Source organism: Triturus cristatus, chromosome 1_1 (assembly GCF_964204655.1).
Source record: "Triturus cristatus chromosome 1_1, aTriCri1.1, whole genome shotgun sequence".
In the NCBI taxonomy this organism is placed as follows: domain Eukaryota; kingdom Metazoa; phylum Chordata; class Amphibia; order Caudata; family Salamandridae; genus Triturus; species Triturus cristatus.
The window spans coordinates 1,008,399,314-1,008,414,531 of NC_140579.1; positions in this window are offsets into that span (position 1 = coordinate 1,008,399,314).

A 15,218-nucleotide genomic window follows, 5' to 3' on the forward strand; every position below is an offset into this window, starting at 1 on the left:
CCTAAAATATTGTAAAAAAAAAGCATATTTTCTTCACATTTCTGTGGTGGAAAGTTCCGGAATCTGCGTGGATCCACAAATTTCCACCCACACCGCATTCCCCAAAGTCTTATGAGAAAAATGGTACCTCACTTGTGCGGGTTGACCCAGTGCCCGCGACAGGAAACGGTGCAAAACGCAATGTGGTCACACCTCAATATTGCAGTGAAAAATGACCCTTTTTTGGGAAAGTGCCTAGCTCTAGTATTTGAACCCTAGCTCTGCGGGCACCTTGGGAAACCTAGCAAACCTATACATTTTTGAAAACTAGACACCCTGGGGAATCCAAGATGGTGTGGCTTAACTGCCTCCCACCAGGGTCTGTTACCCAGAATTCCTTGCAAACCTAACAAATTGACAAAAAAACACATATTTTTTCCACATTTCTGTGGTGGAAAGTTCCAGAATCTACTTGGATCCACAAATTTCCACCCACCTCGCGTTCCCCAAAGTCTTACGAGAAAAATGGTACCTCACTTGTGCGGGTCAGCCTAGTGCCTCCAACAGGATACACCGCAAAATGCAATGTGGTCACACCTCAATTTCGCATTGAAAAATGACCCTTTTTTGGTAAAGTGCCTAGCTCTAGTTTTTGAACCCTGGCTCTACGGGCACCTTGGGAAATCTACCAAACCTATACATTTTTGAAAACTAGACACCCAGGAGAATCCAGGATGGGGTGACTTAACTGCCTCCCACCAGGGTCTGTTACCCAGAATCCCTTGCAAACCTAAAATATTGTTAAAAAAAGCATATTTTCTCCACATTTCTGTGGTGGAAAGTTCTGGAAACTGCATGGATCCACAAATTTCCTCCCTCCCCGTTTTCCCCAAAGTCTTATGAGAAAAACGGTACCTCACTTGTGTGGGTTGACCTATTGCCCACGACAGGAAACGGTGCAAAACGCAACGTGGTCACACCTCAATATCGCAGTGAAAAATGACCCTTTTTTGGGAAAGTGCCTAGCTCTAGTTTTTGAACCCTAGCTCTGCGGGCACCTTGGAAAACCTAGCAAACCTATACGTTTTTGAAAACTAGACACAAAGGGGAATCCAGGATGAGGGGACTTGACTGGCTCTCACCAGGGTCTGTTACCCAAAATCCCTTGCAAACCTAAAAAATTGTCCCAAAAAACATATTTTCTCCATATTTCTGTGGTGGAAAGTTCCGGAATCAGCGTAGATCCACAAATTTCCACCCACCCCGCATTCCACAAAGTCTTACGAGAAAAATGGTACCTCACTTGTGCGGGTAGGCATAGTGCCCGCGACAGGAAATGGCACAAAACGCAGCATGGTCACACCTCAATATCGCAGTGAAAAATGACCCTTTTTTGGAAAAGTGCCTAGCTCTAGTTTTTTAACCCTAGCTCTGCGGGCACCTTGGGAAACCTAGCAAACCTATACATTTTTAAAAACTAGACACCCAGGGGAATCCAGGATGGGGTGACTTGACTGCCTCCCACCAGGGTCTGTTACCCAGAATCCCTTGCAAACATAAAAAATTGACAAAAAAAACCCTATTTTTTCCACATTTCTGTGGTGGAAAGTTCCGGAATCTCCGTGGATCCACAAATTTCCACAAATGTCGCGTTCCCCAAAGTCTTACGAGAAAAATGGTACCTCACTTGTGCGGGTCGGCCTAGTGCCTGCGACAGGATACAGCGCAAAATGCAATATGGTCACACCTCAATTTCGCAGTGAAAAATGACCCTTTTTTGCTAAAGTGCCTAGCTCTAGTTTTTGAACCCTAGCTCTGCGGGCACCTTGGGAAACCTAGCAAACCTATATGTTTTTGAAAACTAGACACAAAGTGGAATCCAGGATGAGGGGACTTGACTGCCTCTCACCAGGGTCTGTTACCCAAAATACCTTGCAAACCTAAAAAATTGTCCCAAAAAACATATTTTCTCCACATTTCTGTGGTGGAAAGTTCCAGAATCTGCGTGGATCCACAAATTTCCACCCACCCCGCATTCCACAAAGTCTTACGAGAAAAATGGTACCTCACTTGTGCGGGTAGGCCTAGTGCCCACGACAGGAAATGGCGCAAAACGCAGCGTGGTCACACCTCAATATCGCAGTGAAAAATGACCCTTTTTTGGCAAAGTGCCTAGCTCTAGTTTTTTAACCCTAGCTCTGCGGGCACCTCGGGAAACCTAGCAAACCTATACATTTTTGAAAACTAGACACCCAGGGGAATCCAGGATGGGGTGACATGACTGCCTCCCACCAGGGTCTGTTACACAGAATCCCTTGCAAACCTAAAAACTCTCAAAAAACTACATTTTCCCCACATTTCTGTGGTGGAAAGTTCCGGAATCTGCGTGGATCCACAAATTTCCATCCACCCCTCGTTCCCAAAGTCTTACGAGAAAAATGGTACCTCACTTGTGTGGGTCGGCCTAGTACCCGCAACAGGAAACGGCGCAAAATGGAAAGTGGTCACACCTCAATTTCGCAGTGAAAAATTACTCTTTTTTCGCAAAGTGTCTAGCTGTAATTTTTGAACCATAGCTCATTGGGTACCTTGGGAAATCTATCAAACCTTTACATTTTTGCAAACTAGACAACCAGCGGAATCCAGGATGGGGTGGCTTGACTGCCTTCCACCAGGGTTTGTTACCCAGAATCCCTTGCAAACATAAAAAATTGTCAAAAAAACCACATTATTCCCATATTTCTGTGGTGGAATGTTCTGGAATCTGCGTGGATCCACAAATTTCAACCCACCATGTGTTCCCCAAAGTCTTATGAGAAAAACGGCACCTCACTTGTGCGGGTCGGCCTAGTGCCCGCAACAAGAAACGGCGCAAAACGCAGCGTGGTCACACCTCAATTTCGCAATGAAAAATGTCCCTTTTTTGGCAAAGTGCAAAGCTCTAGTTTTTTAACCCTAGCTCTGCGGGCACCTTGGGAAACCTAGCAAACCTATACATTTTTGAAAACTAGACATCCAGGGGAATCCAGGTCGGGGTGACTTGACTGCCTACCACCAGGGTCTGTTACCCAGAATCCCTTGCAAACCTAAGAAATTATCGAAAAAAACACATTTTCCACACATTTCTGTGGTGGAAAGTTCCAGAATCTACTTGGATCCACAAATTTCCACCCACCTCGCGTTCCCCAAAGTCTTACGAGAAAAATGGTACCTCACTTGTGCGGGTCAGCCTAGTGCCTCCGACAGGATACAGCGCAAAATGCAATGTGGTCACACCTCAATTTCGCATTGAAAAATGACCCTTTTTTGGTAAAGTGCCTAGCTCTAGTTTTTGAACCCTGGCTCTACGGGCACCTTGGGAAATCTACCAAACCTATACATTTTTGAAAACTAGACACCCAGGAGAATCCAGGATGGGGTGACTTAACTGTCTCCCACCAGGGTCTGTTACCCAGAATCCCTTGCAAACCTAAAATATTGTTTAAAAAAAGCATATTTTCTCCACATTTCTGTGGTGGAAAGTTCTGGAAACTGCATGGATCCACAAATTTCCTCCCTCCCCGTTTTCCCCAAAGTCTTATGAGAAAAACGGTACCTCACTTGTGTGGGTTGACCTATTGCCCGCGACAGGAAACGGTGCAAAACGCAACGTGGTCACACCTCAATATCGCAGTGAAAAATGACCCTTTTTTGGGAAAGTGCCTAGCTCTAGTTTTTGAACCCTAGCTCTGCGGGCACCTTGGAAAATGTTAGAACCGGCAGTCTCTAGTTGGCAGAGGTATACACTTCCGACAAATAGGGAGCAACCAACTCTAGTCAGGGAAAGGGGATTACACACTCAGATAACCCCTGCTACCCCCTTGGTAGCTTGGCAGAGCAGACAGGCTTATCTCAGAGGCAGTGTGTTAAGCATTTATGACCACATACAGTAATAAAGTGAATACACTACAGATGGACACGACACAGAAGTTATTATAAAAATAGTATTTTTATATAAGGCTTAGCACAAGACCAAATAACGACAAAAATATACCACAGTCTTAATAAATACTCAGTGGAAGGAAAAATAATAGTTCAAGTAAGGTTTCTTCTCGGCAAATAGTTCTTTAGCAAAGTATTCTTCTGAGCACAGTTCTTTGGCAACAATGTAACCCCCACAGGAGTCACACGACGTCGAGTCTACAAGATTCCCAAGGTTCGGCGTCGACCGCGAGGAGCGCTACGTCGAGCCTGGAGTTGCAACAGACCCCACAAGTACAGTACCTTGAGGAACGAAGAAAACGATGATCCACGACGTCGAGATGTCGGCGTCGAGGTCGGCGTCGATCGTGCCTCGGAGTCGGGTCAATCCGCAGCGGCGTCGAGGGATGTCGGGCCGGAGCAGCGCTCACGGCGTCGAGAAGGGCGTCGAGTCGATGCGATCAGCAGCGGCGTCGGGACGGGGTCGCTTGGAGGTGGAGCCGATACTCACTCCTCACTGGCGTCGATACCGGCGTCGAGACGGGGTCACTTGGAGCCGGGGCCGATACCCACTGCTCACTGGCGTTGCTGCTGGCGTCGAGACTGCAGATTTTCCCTTGTGTACTGGAAACAACAATTTCCAGCAATTCAGCAATTCAGTAGATGGTGAAGTCCTTTGGCCCTGTGACTTCAACAGGGGACTGGCACTCTTCCAGTCCTTGGAGATTTCCTAGCAAGTGTTCAGAGAGTACACACCAAGTTCCTCTCTCCTTGTTCCTTGGCAAAAATAAAGAAGCAGCTTTCAGGTTCCTCCACAGCAAAACAGCACTCTGGCAGAAAGGGGAGGCAAGTCCTTAGATCAGCAGGCTTCTTGTCCTTGGTACAGGTTTCCTTGTCAGAAGTGATCTGAGTTCTTGGTTCAGGGGTCCTTCTCTTATACCCCTTTTTCCCTTTGTTCCCTTTGTCCAAGCAGGGAGATTCCCACCATCTCAGGTTTGTTGTGGGTGTTGCCAGGCAGAGGCACCTGGCCTATTCACTGAGCAGGGCAGGGTCCTCAGCCGCCCAGCAGGAGGCGGAGCCAGTATTGTCACTGGCAGGAGCAGGGCTATCAGTCGCCCAGCAGGAGGCGGAGCCAGTATTGTGTCAGGCAGGGCAGGCTACTCTTCCCTCACTCTATGTGTAAACGCCCCATTCACCCCACACTGACTCATTCAGACCTCTGGAGCCACCCAGCCCCTGACACACACACCAAACCAGCAGAGACCGGTAGATAGTTGGACAAGAAAATAGCCACTTTCTAAAAGTGCTATTTTCAAACATAGAATTTAAAAACCATCCATCCTAAAGGGTGTGTTATTAAATTCTGAGTTCAGGGATACTAAACTCGACTTGCTACCATGCTCCCTGAGTCAGATAGATTATAATGGAGTTAATAATCAGTCTGCCCAGTCTGGCCTATTGGAGGCAGGTAGCCCTTCAATAGTGAAAAACGAAAATGGCTGTAATTCACTATTAGGTCATGCCACACACATCCGGGCATGACCTACCTTTTACCAACAATGCACCCTGCCCTAGGGCCTACCATAGAGGTGTCTGAAATGTGGCAAAGGGAAGGTTTAGAGACTGGTAAGTAGGTTTCCTTACCAAGTCGACATGGCAGTCAGGGACTGCACGCAGGCGCTGCGGTGGCAGGCCTGAGACACATTTTACACCCTGCTTCTGTGGGTGGCACAACCAGTGCTGCAAGCCCACCAGCAGCGGTTAACTTACACGCCCTTGGCACACGCAGTGCACTAGACTAGGGTCTGAACAGTAAGTCAACCAAGCCAATCATGGTAACACCAATCAATGTAACAATTTAACATAGGGAGCACTTGCACTGTGGCACTGATCAGCAGTGGCACAGTGCCCAAAGCAATAATCCAGCAAAAACATCGTAAACAGAGGAGGCAAATAGAAAAAAATGGAGGAGAGACTCATGCCAATGATGCCAGGTCTAACACGTGTCCCCTCCAGCTGAAATGTGGGGAGAACTACCCTTCACCCAGGGAGTCCTCATCACTAAGGCGGAAAAATCTGGACAGACCATCAGCATTGGCGTGATCTGTACCAGGGCGGTGTTCCACCGTAAAGTCCATCCCCTGTAGGGAAATGGACCACCTCAACAGCTTTGGGTTCTCACCCCTCATCTGCATTAACCATCTGAGGGGCCTGTGGTCTGTCTGAACCCGGAAGTGAGTCCCAAACAGGTAGGGTCTTAGCTTCTTCAGCGCCCAGACCACAGCAAATGCCTCACGCTCTATCGCACTCCACCTTTGTTCCCTGGGAAGTAACCTCCGGCTGATGAAGGCTACAGGTAAGTCTCGGCCCTCCTCATTCATCTGTGCTAGAACAGCCCCCACACCATGCTCTGAAGCGTCTGTCTGGACAATGAATTCTTTTGAAAAGTCGGGTGCCTGGAGGACCGGTGCTGTACACATTGCAGTTTTCAGGGTGTCAAAGGCGTTCTGACAGGCGTCAGTCCAGATCACAAGTCTCGGCTGCTTCCTGGAAGTCAGCGAGGTCAAGGGGTGCACAATGTTGCCATACCCCTTGACAAACCTCCTGTAGTAACCCGTGAGACCCAAGAAGGCTCTCACCTGAGTCTGGGTTTTGGGCGGTTCCCAAGCCAGGATGGTATCTATCTTGGGTTGCAGGGGGGCCACCTTGCCGCTCCCTACTTGGTGCCCCAAGTACACCACTGAACCCTGCCCAATCTGGCACTTACTAGCCTTGATTGTGAGGCCTGCTCTGCGCAGGGCCAACAACACTTCCTGGAGGTGGCGCAAGTGTTCCTCCCAGCTGGCGCTGAACACTGCTATATCGTCCAGGTAGGCGGCGCTGAAATCTTCCAGCCCGGCCAGTACCTGGTTAACCAACCTCTGGAATGTGGCAGGGGCATTCTTCATCCCAAAGGGCATCACACGGAACTGGTAGTGCCCATCTGGTGTGGAGAATGCAGACCTCTCTTTTGCCCCATCAGACAAGGCGATCTGCGAGTACCCAGACGTTAGATCAAACGTACTAAGGTACCGGGCAGCCCCCAACCGATCGATGAGCTCATCAGCTCTGGGGATGGGGTGCGCGTCAGTCTTGGTGACCGAATTGAGTCCTCGGTAATCCACACAGAACCGAAGTTCTGGTGAAGCACCAGGCGCTGCAGCCTTTGGGACCAAGACCACTGGGCTGGCCCAAGGACTGCTAGAGGACTCAACCACCCCTAAGGCAAACATCTTGGAGACCTCCTCCTTGATATATGCTCTGACCTTTTCAGTCACCCTGTAGGCATTGTGCCTCACAGGAGTGCTGTCCCCAGTGTCCACATCATGGACACACCACTGAGTGACACCAGGGATTAAGGAGAACAGATCAGGGAATTGTACCAACAGATGGCGACAATCTTGCTGCTGCTCAGGGGTCAGTGTGTCAGAGAGGACAACACCATCCACTGACCCATCTTTTTCTTTTGCACACAGGAGGTCAGGAAGAGGCTCACTCTCCTCCTCCATCCCAGCATCTGTGGCAAGGAGCATGCCCACTTCGGACCTTTCTAAGTGGGGCTTTAACCGGTTGACATGCAGGACCCTTAAGGGGTTCCTGGGAGACTTCAAGTCCACCAAGTAGGTGACATCGCTCTTTTTCTCCACAACCTCAAATGGTCCGGTCCACCTGTCCTTGAGCGCACAAGGTTCCACAGGGGCCATGACCCAAACTTTCTGACCAGGTTGAAGCTCAACCAGAGTGGCATTCTGATCGTACCACCGCTTCATCTCTTCCTGGCTGGCCTCCAGATTTGCCTGAGCAAGATCTCTGAAGCGCCGAGTCTGGTTCCTAAAGGCCAGCATGTAACTATATACATCCTGGGGAGGTTTCCTGGGAGATTGCTCCCAGCCTTCTTTGACCAGACTCAAAGGTCCTCTTACCGGGTGACCATACAAAAGCTCAAAGGGTCTGAACCCTAGAGACTTCTGTGGCACCTCACGGTAAGCAAACAGCAGGCATGGCAAGAGGACGTCCCATTTACGCCTCATTGGTTCTTCAAGACCCATGATCATGCCTTTTAGGGTCCGGTTGAATCTCTCAACCAGCCCATTACCTTAAGGGTGGTAAGGAGTGGTAAACTTGTAGGTTACCCCACACTCCTTCCACAGAGACTTCATATAATTCGAAATGAAGTTGGTGCCCCGGTCTGACACCACCTCTCTGGGGAACCCCATGCGGGAGAAAACACCCATCAGTGCCCGTCCCACCACGGGGGCCGTCACTGTTCGGAGAGGGATGGCTTCCGGGTACCGGGTGGCATGGTCCACCAAGACCAGGATAAACCTGTTGCCCATGGCTGTCTTGGGGTCCAGTGGCCCCACAATGTCAATTCCCACTCGCTCAAAGGGGGTACTGACGACGGGAAAAGGTTGGAGGGGAGCCTTCTGCTTCCGCCCACTTTTCCCACTTGCCTGGCAAGTTTGACAGGTCCTACAATGGATATCTGAATCCCTTCTCATCTGGGGCCAATACAAATGGGTGACAAGCCTGTCATAGGTCTTGTCCTGCCCCAGATGTCCAGCTAACGGAACGTCATGAGCCAACCCCAGTAGGAAGGCTCTGAAGCGCTGGGGTACCACCAGCACACGGGCTGACCCAGGTTCAGCAGCCTTAGGCTCGCTATACAGGAGGTCGTTCTCCCAGTAGACCCAATGTGATCCTGACTGATCACCTGTCGTTTGGGCTGAGGCCTGCTGCCTCATACCCACAAGAGAAGGGCACACTTTCTGTTCAGCACAAAATTCCTCCCTGGAGGGACCACCATCCTGCTGCCAATGGGTCAGCTCGGGCAGGTCTCCCAGTTTGGCCACTTGTTCTCCTGTCGGTTCCAGGGCATCCCCCTCAGGGTCTGCTCCCTCCTGGACCGCGGGAACGATGGGGGACAGTTTCCTGCGCCCCCTGCCCCTTCTCTTCACGGTTGGGACCTGGGCCATACTTTCAGGCTCCAGGGCCCCATCAACACCCTTACTGACTGACATGGACCGGGTGGTCGCACACACCCACTCAGGCAGACCCAACATTTCCAGATGCGATTTTCTCTCCACCTTAGCCCAAGGGGAGTCCTCCAAATCATTGCCCAGGAGACAATCAACAGGCATGGCGGGCCTCACAGCAACCTGAAGAGTACCTGAGACCCCCCCCCACTCAAAGGGAACTTGAGCTACCTCACACTGACTCTGTGAGTTGTCAGCAGCTACAACGGGGTAGAATGCATGAGGGACCACCTGCTCTCTGGACACCAAGTGACACTTGACAGCTGTCACACTCGCTCCGGTGTCTCTGAGAGCTTCCACCCTATGGCCATTAATGGTCACCCACTGCCTATATTTCTTAGTGTTACTAGGCAGAGGGGTTGGAGGGACCATTTCCACGTCTCCTAAAGAGACCAGGGACATTTCTGCGGGACCCCACCCACCGGGGGCACCCATCTCATCCCCTCCCAGGGCTACACTCGCTACCTGACGAGGGGGTGCACGCGGCGGTGCATTCGAATCCTTCATGGGACACTGGGGATCATAATAACGGTGTCCCACCTGCTTACAGGCATAGCAGGTCATGGGGCCCCTGTGAACAGGTTTACCTGTCGGGGCCTCTGGCTTCTTTACAGGGGGAGGCTGGGAACCCTTCCCTTGGTTCCCTTGGGGACTACTTTGGGGCCCTTTCTGAAACTCCCTCTGTTTACCCCTGTCCCCCCCACTCTTCTGCTGGGGACCCTGCCCACCTTTGGCTGAGTCTCCCACTGGACCCTTGTGGACCCTGGTACTGACCCAGCGGTCCGCCTCCTCAGCAATTTTTCTAGGGTTAGATAGCTTGCTATCAACAAGGTGCTGGCGTAGCTCTGGAAAACAGTTATTAGACAAGTGCTCCCAAGCAAACAAATCATAAAGAGCATCATAACTATCAACCTTGCTACCCTTTATCCAACCATCCATGGTTCTGCAGAAAAAAGACACATATTCAACCCACGTAGTACCAGGCAACTTCTTACATTCTCTAAAGGTTTGTCTGTACTTTTCTGGAGTTAAGCCATATCTCAGCATTAAAGCATCTTTCATATGAGTATAAGACATCCTATCCTCAGCAGGAAGGCTCAACAAGGTATCTCTCCCCTCGTTTGTAAAGCGGCTCCACAACCCCGTTCCCCAATCCTTCTCAGGGACCCGGTGGGCCAATAACGCTAACTCATATGCTTTAAACCATTGGCTAATATCTTCATTCTTACTGTAATCTTTGATCACATCTTTAGTAAAATAAAACCTACTTTCTGCAGGCACAGATGGAGTGCTGCCACCAGAGGGATTCAACTCTAAACTCTTAGTTTTAAGCTCCATCTCCCTCACCATCTTCTCACGTTCAAACGCTAATTTCTCTCTCTCAAAATCTAATCTTTTGCTCTCCATTTCAGCTTCTCTCTTGCTTCTTGCATTCTCTAATTCCAACTGCCCTCCTAATTTAAGTTTTGCCATCTCTAACTTGTATTCCCTCTCCTTCTCCCTGTCTTCCAACTCTTCAGGAGAAAGGCTCTTAGAGGAAACACTGCTGCCTGGAGATGACACTGGCCCACCTGTGGGCTCTTCCTCTTCCTCTTCTTCTTCCTCTTCCGGTACCACCACCGGGTCAGAGGGATCTCTGGCCTCTAACCAGGCCTTCAGCGCTTTGAGGAAGTCGCCTCTCAATTTGAGACCTGTGGTAGGAACTTTAAACTGCTTGCAAAATCCTCTTAGATCCTTTAGCTTGTAGGAATCTATCTTCTCCTTATCAAATTCCCCCACAACAATCTCCACAGGTGTAGCAGCTCTGGCATTCTCCATGGTCAAAACTGGCAGTGTTTAAGAAAATAAGCTCCAGGAAAGCGGAGAACAAAAATAGAATATCCTACCAAAAACAGATTGTGGCTGCGTTATGGTCTGCTTTCACTATGTAGCGTACACTAATCACTGCACATGAGTCATAAATGCAAAGTTCAAATCCTCACCGCTGACCACCAAAGTTAGAACCGGCGGTCTCTAGTTGGCAGAGGTATACACTTCCGACAAATAGGGAGCAACCAACTCTAGTCAGGGAAAGGGGATTACACACTCAGATAACCCCTGCTACCCCCTTGGTAGCTTGGCAGAGCAGACAGGCTTATCTCAGAGGCAGTGTGTTAAGCATTTATGACCACATACAGTAATAAAGTGAATACACTACAGATGGACACGACACAGAAGTTATTATAAAAATAGTATTTTTATATAAGGCTTAGCACAAGACCAAATAACGACAAAAATATACCACAGTCTTAATAAATACTCTTTGGAAGGAAAAATAATAGTTCAAGTAAGGTTTCTTCTCGGCAAATAGTTCTTTAGCAAAGTATTCTTCTGAGCACAGTTCTTTGGCAACAATGTAACCCCCACAGGAGTCACACGACGTCGAGTCTACAAGATTCCCAAGGTTCGGCGTCGACCCCGAGGAGCGCTACGTCGAGCCTGGAGTTGCAACAGACCCCACAAGTACAGTACCTTGAGGAACGAAGAAAACGATGATCCACGACGTCGAGATGTCGGCGTCGAGGTCGGCGTCGATCGTGCCTCGGAGTCGGGTCAATCCGCAGCGGCGTCGAGGGATGTCGGGCCGGAGCAGCGCTCACGGCGTCGAGAAGGGCGTCGAGTCGATGCGATCAGCAGCGGCGTCGGGACGGGGTCGCTTGGAGGTGGAGCCGATACTCACTCCTCACTGGCGTCGATACCGGCGTCGAGACGGGGTCACTTGGAGCCGGGGCCGATACCCACTGCTCACTGGCGTTGCTGCTGGCGTCGAGACTGCAGATTTTCCCTTGTGTACTGGAAACAACACTTTCCAGCAATTCAGCAATTCAGTAGATGGTGAAGTCCTTTGGCCCTGTGACTTCAACAGGAGACTGGCACTCTTCCAGTCCTTGGAGATTTCCTAGCAAGTGTTCAGAGAGTACACACCAAGTTCCTCTCTCCTTGTTCCTTGGCAAAAATAAAGAAGCAGCTTTCAGGTTCCTCCACAGCAAAACAGCACTCTGGCAGAAAGGGGAGGCAAGTCCTTAGATCAGCAGGCTTCTTGTCCTTGGTACAGGTTTCCTTGTCAGAAGTGATCTGAGTTCTTGGTTCAGGGGTCCTTCTCTTATACCCCTTTTTCCCTTTGTTCCCTTTGTCCAAGCAGGGAGATTCCCACCATCTCAGGTTTGTTGTGGGTGTTGCCAGGCAGAGGCACCTGGCCTATTCACTGAGCAGGGCAGGGTCCTCAGCCGCCCAGCAGGAGGCGGAGCCAGTATTGTCACTGGCAGGAGCAGGGCTATCAGTCGCCCAGCAGGAGGCGGAGCCAGTATTGTGTCAGGCAGGGCAGGCTACTCTTCCCTCACTCTATGTGTAAACACCCCATTCACCCCACACTGACTCATTCAGACCTCTGGAGCCACCCAGCCCCTGACACACACACCAAACCAGCAGAGACCGGTAGATAGTTGGACAAGAAAATAGCCACTTTCTAAAAGTGCTATTTTCAAACATAGAATTTAAAAACCATCCATCCTAAAGGGTGTGTTATTAAATTCTGAGTTCAGGGATACTAAACTCGACTTGCTACCATGCTCCCTGAGTCAGATAGATTATAATGGAGTTAATAATCAGTCTGCCCAGTCTGGCCTATTGGAGGCAGGTAGCCCTTCAATAGTGAAAAACGAAAATGGCTGTAATTCACTATTAGGTCATGCCACACACATCCGGGCATGACCTACCTTTTACCAACAATGCACCCTGCCCTAGGGCCTACCATAGAGGTGTCTGAAATGTGGCAAAGGGAAGGTTTAGAGACTGGTAAGTAGGTTTCCTTACCAAGTCGACATGGCAGTCAGGGACTGCACGCAGGCACTGCGGTGGCAGGCCTGAGACACATTTTACACACTGCTTCTGTGGGTGGCACAACCAGTGCTGCAAGCCCACCAGCAGCGGTTAACTTACACGCCCTTGGCACACGCAGTGCACTAGACTAGGGTCTGAACAGTAAGTCAACCAAGCCAATCATGGTAACACCAATCAATGTAACAATTTAACATAGGGAGCACTTGCACTGTGGCACTGATCAGCAGTGGCACAGTGCCCAAAGCAATAATCCAGCAAAAACATCGTAAACAGAGGAGGCAAATAGAAAAAAATGGAGGAGAGACTCATGCCAATGATGCCAGGTCTAACAGAAAACCTAGCAAACCTATACATTTTTAAAAACTAGACACCCAGGGGAATCCAGGATGGGGTGACTTGACTGCCTCCCACCAGGGTCTGTTACCCAGAATCCCTTGCAAACATAAAAAATTGACAAAAAAACCCCTATTTTTTCCACATTTCTGTGGTGGAAAGTTCCGGAATCTCCGTGGATCCACAAATTTCCACAAATGTCGCGTTCCCCAAAGTCTTACGAGAAAAATGGTACCTCACTTGTGCGGGTCGGCATAGTGCCTGAGACAGGATACAGCGCAAAATGCAATATGGTCACACCTCAATTTCGCAGTGAAAAATTACCCTTTTTTGCTAAAGTGCCTAGCTCTAGTTTTTGAACCCTAGCTCTGCGGGCACCTTGGGAAACCTAGCAAACCTATATGTTTTTGAAAACTAGACACAAAGTGGAATCCAGGATGAGGGGACTTGACTGCCTCTCACCAGGGTCTGTTACCCAAAATACCTTGCAAACCTAAAAAATTATCCCAAAAAACATATTTTCTCCACATTTCTGTGGTGGAAAGTTCCAGAATCTGCGTGGATCCACAAATTTCCACCCACCCCGCATTCCACAAAGTCTTACGAGAAAAATGGTACCTCACTTGTGCGGGTAGGCCTAGTGCCCGTGACAGGAAATGGCGCAAAACGCAGCGTGGTCACACCTCAATATCGCAGTGAAAAATGACCCTTTTTTGGCAAAGTGCCTAGCTCTAGTTTTTTAACCCTAGCTCTGCGGGCACCTTGGGAAACCTAGCAAACCTATACATTTTTGAAAACTAGACACCCAGGGGAATCCAGGATGGGGTGACATGACTGCCTCCCACCAGGGTCTGTTACACAGAATCCCTTGCAAACCTAAAAAACTGTCAAAAAACTACATTTTCCCCACATTTCTGTGGTGGAAAGTTCCGGAATCTGCGTGGATCCACAAATTTCCACCCACCCCTCGTTCCCAAAGTCTTACGAGAAAAATGGTACCTCACTTGTGTGGGTCAGCCTAGTACCCGCAACAGGAAACGGCGCAAAATGAAAAGTGGTCACACCTCAATTTCGCAGTGAAAAATTACTCTTTTTTCGCAAAGTGTCTAGCTGTAATTTTTGAACCATAGCTCATTGGGTACCTTGGGAAACCTATCAAACCTTTACATTTTTGCAAACTAGACAACCAGGGGAATCCAGGATGGGGTGGCTTGACTGCCTTCCACCAGGGTTTGTTACCCAGAATCCCTTGCAAACCTAAAAAATTGTCAAAAAAACCACATTATTCCCATATTTCTGTGGTGGAATGTTCTGGAATCTGCGTGGATCCACAAATTTCCACCCACCATGTGTTCCCCAAAGTCTTATGAGAAAAACGGCACCTCACTTGTGTGGGTCGGCCTAGTGCCCGCAACAAGAAACGGCGCAAAACGCAGCGTGGTCACACCTCAATTTCGCAGTGAAAAATGTCCCTTTTTTGGCAAAGTGCAAAGCTCTAGTTTTTTAACCCTAGCTCTGCGGGCACCTTGGGAAACCTAGCAAACCTATACATTTTTGAAAACTAGACATCCAGGGGAATCCAGGTCGGGGTGACTTGACTGCCTACCACCAGGGTCTGTTACCCAGAATCCCTTGCAAACCTACGAAATTATCGAAAAAAACACATTTTCCCCACATTTCTGTGGTGGAAAGTTCCAGAATCTACTTGGATCCACAAATTTTCACCCACCCCACATTCCCCAAAGTCTAACGAGAAAAATGGTACCTCACTTGTGCGGGTAGGCCTAGTGCCCGTGACAGGAAATGGCGCAAAATCAACGTGGTCACACCTCAATTTCGCAGTGAAAAATTACTCTTTTTTCGCAAAGTGTCTAGCTGTAATTTTTGAACCATAGCTCATTGGACACCTTGGGAAACCTAGCAAACCTTTACATTTTTGAAAACTAGACAACCAGGGGAATCCAGGATGGGGTGGCTTGACTGCCTTCCACC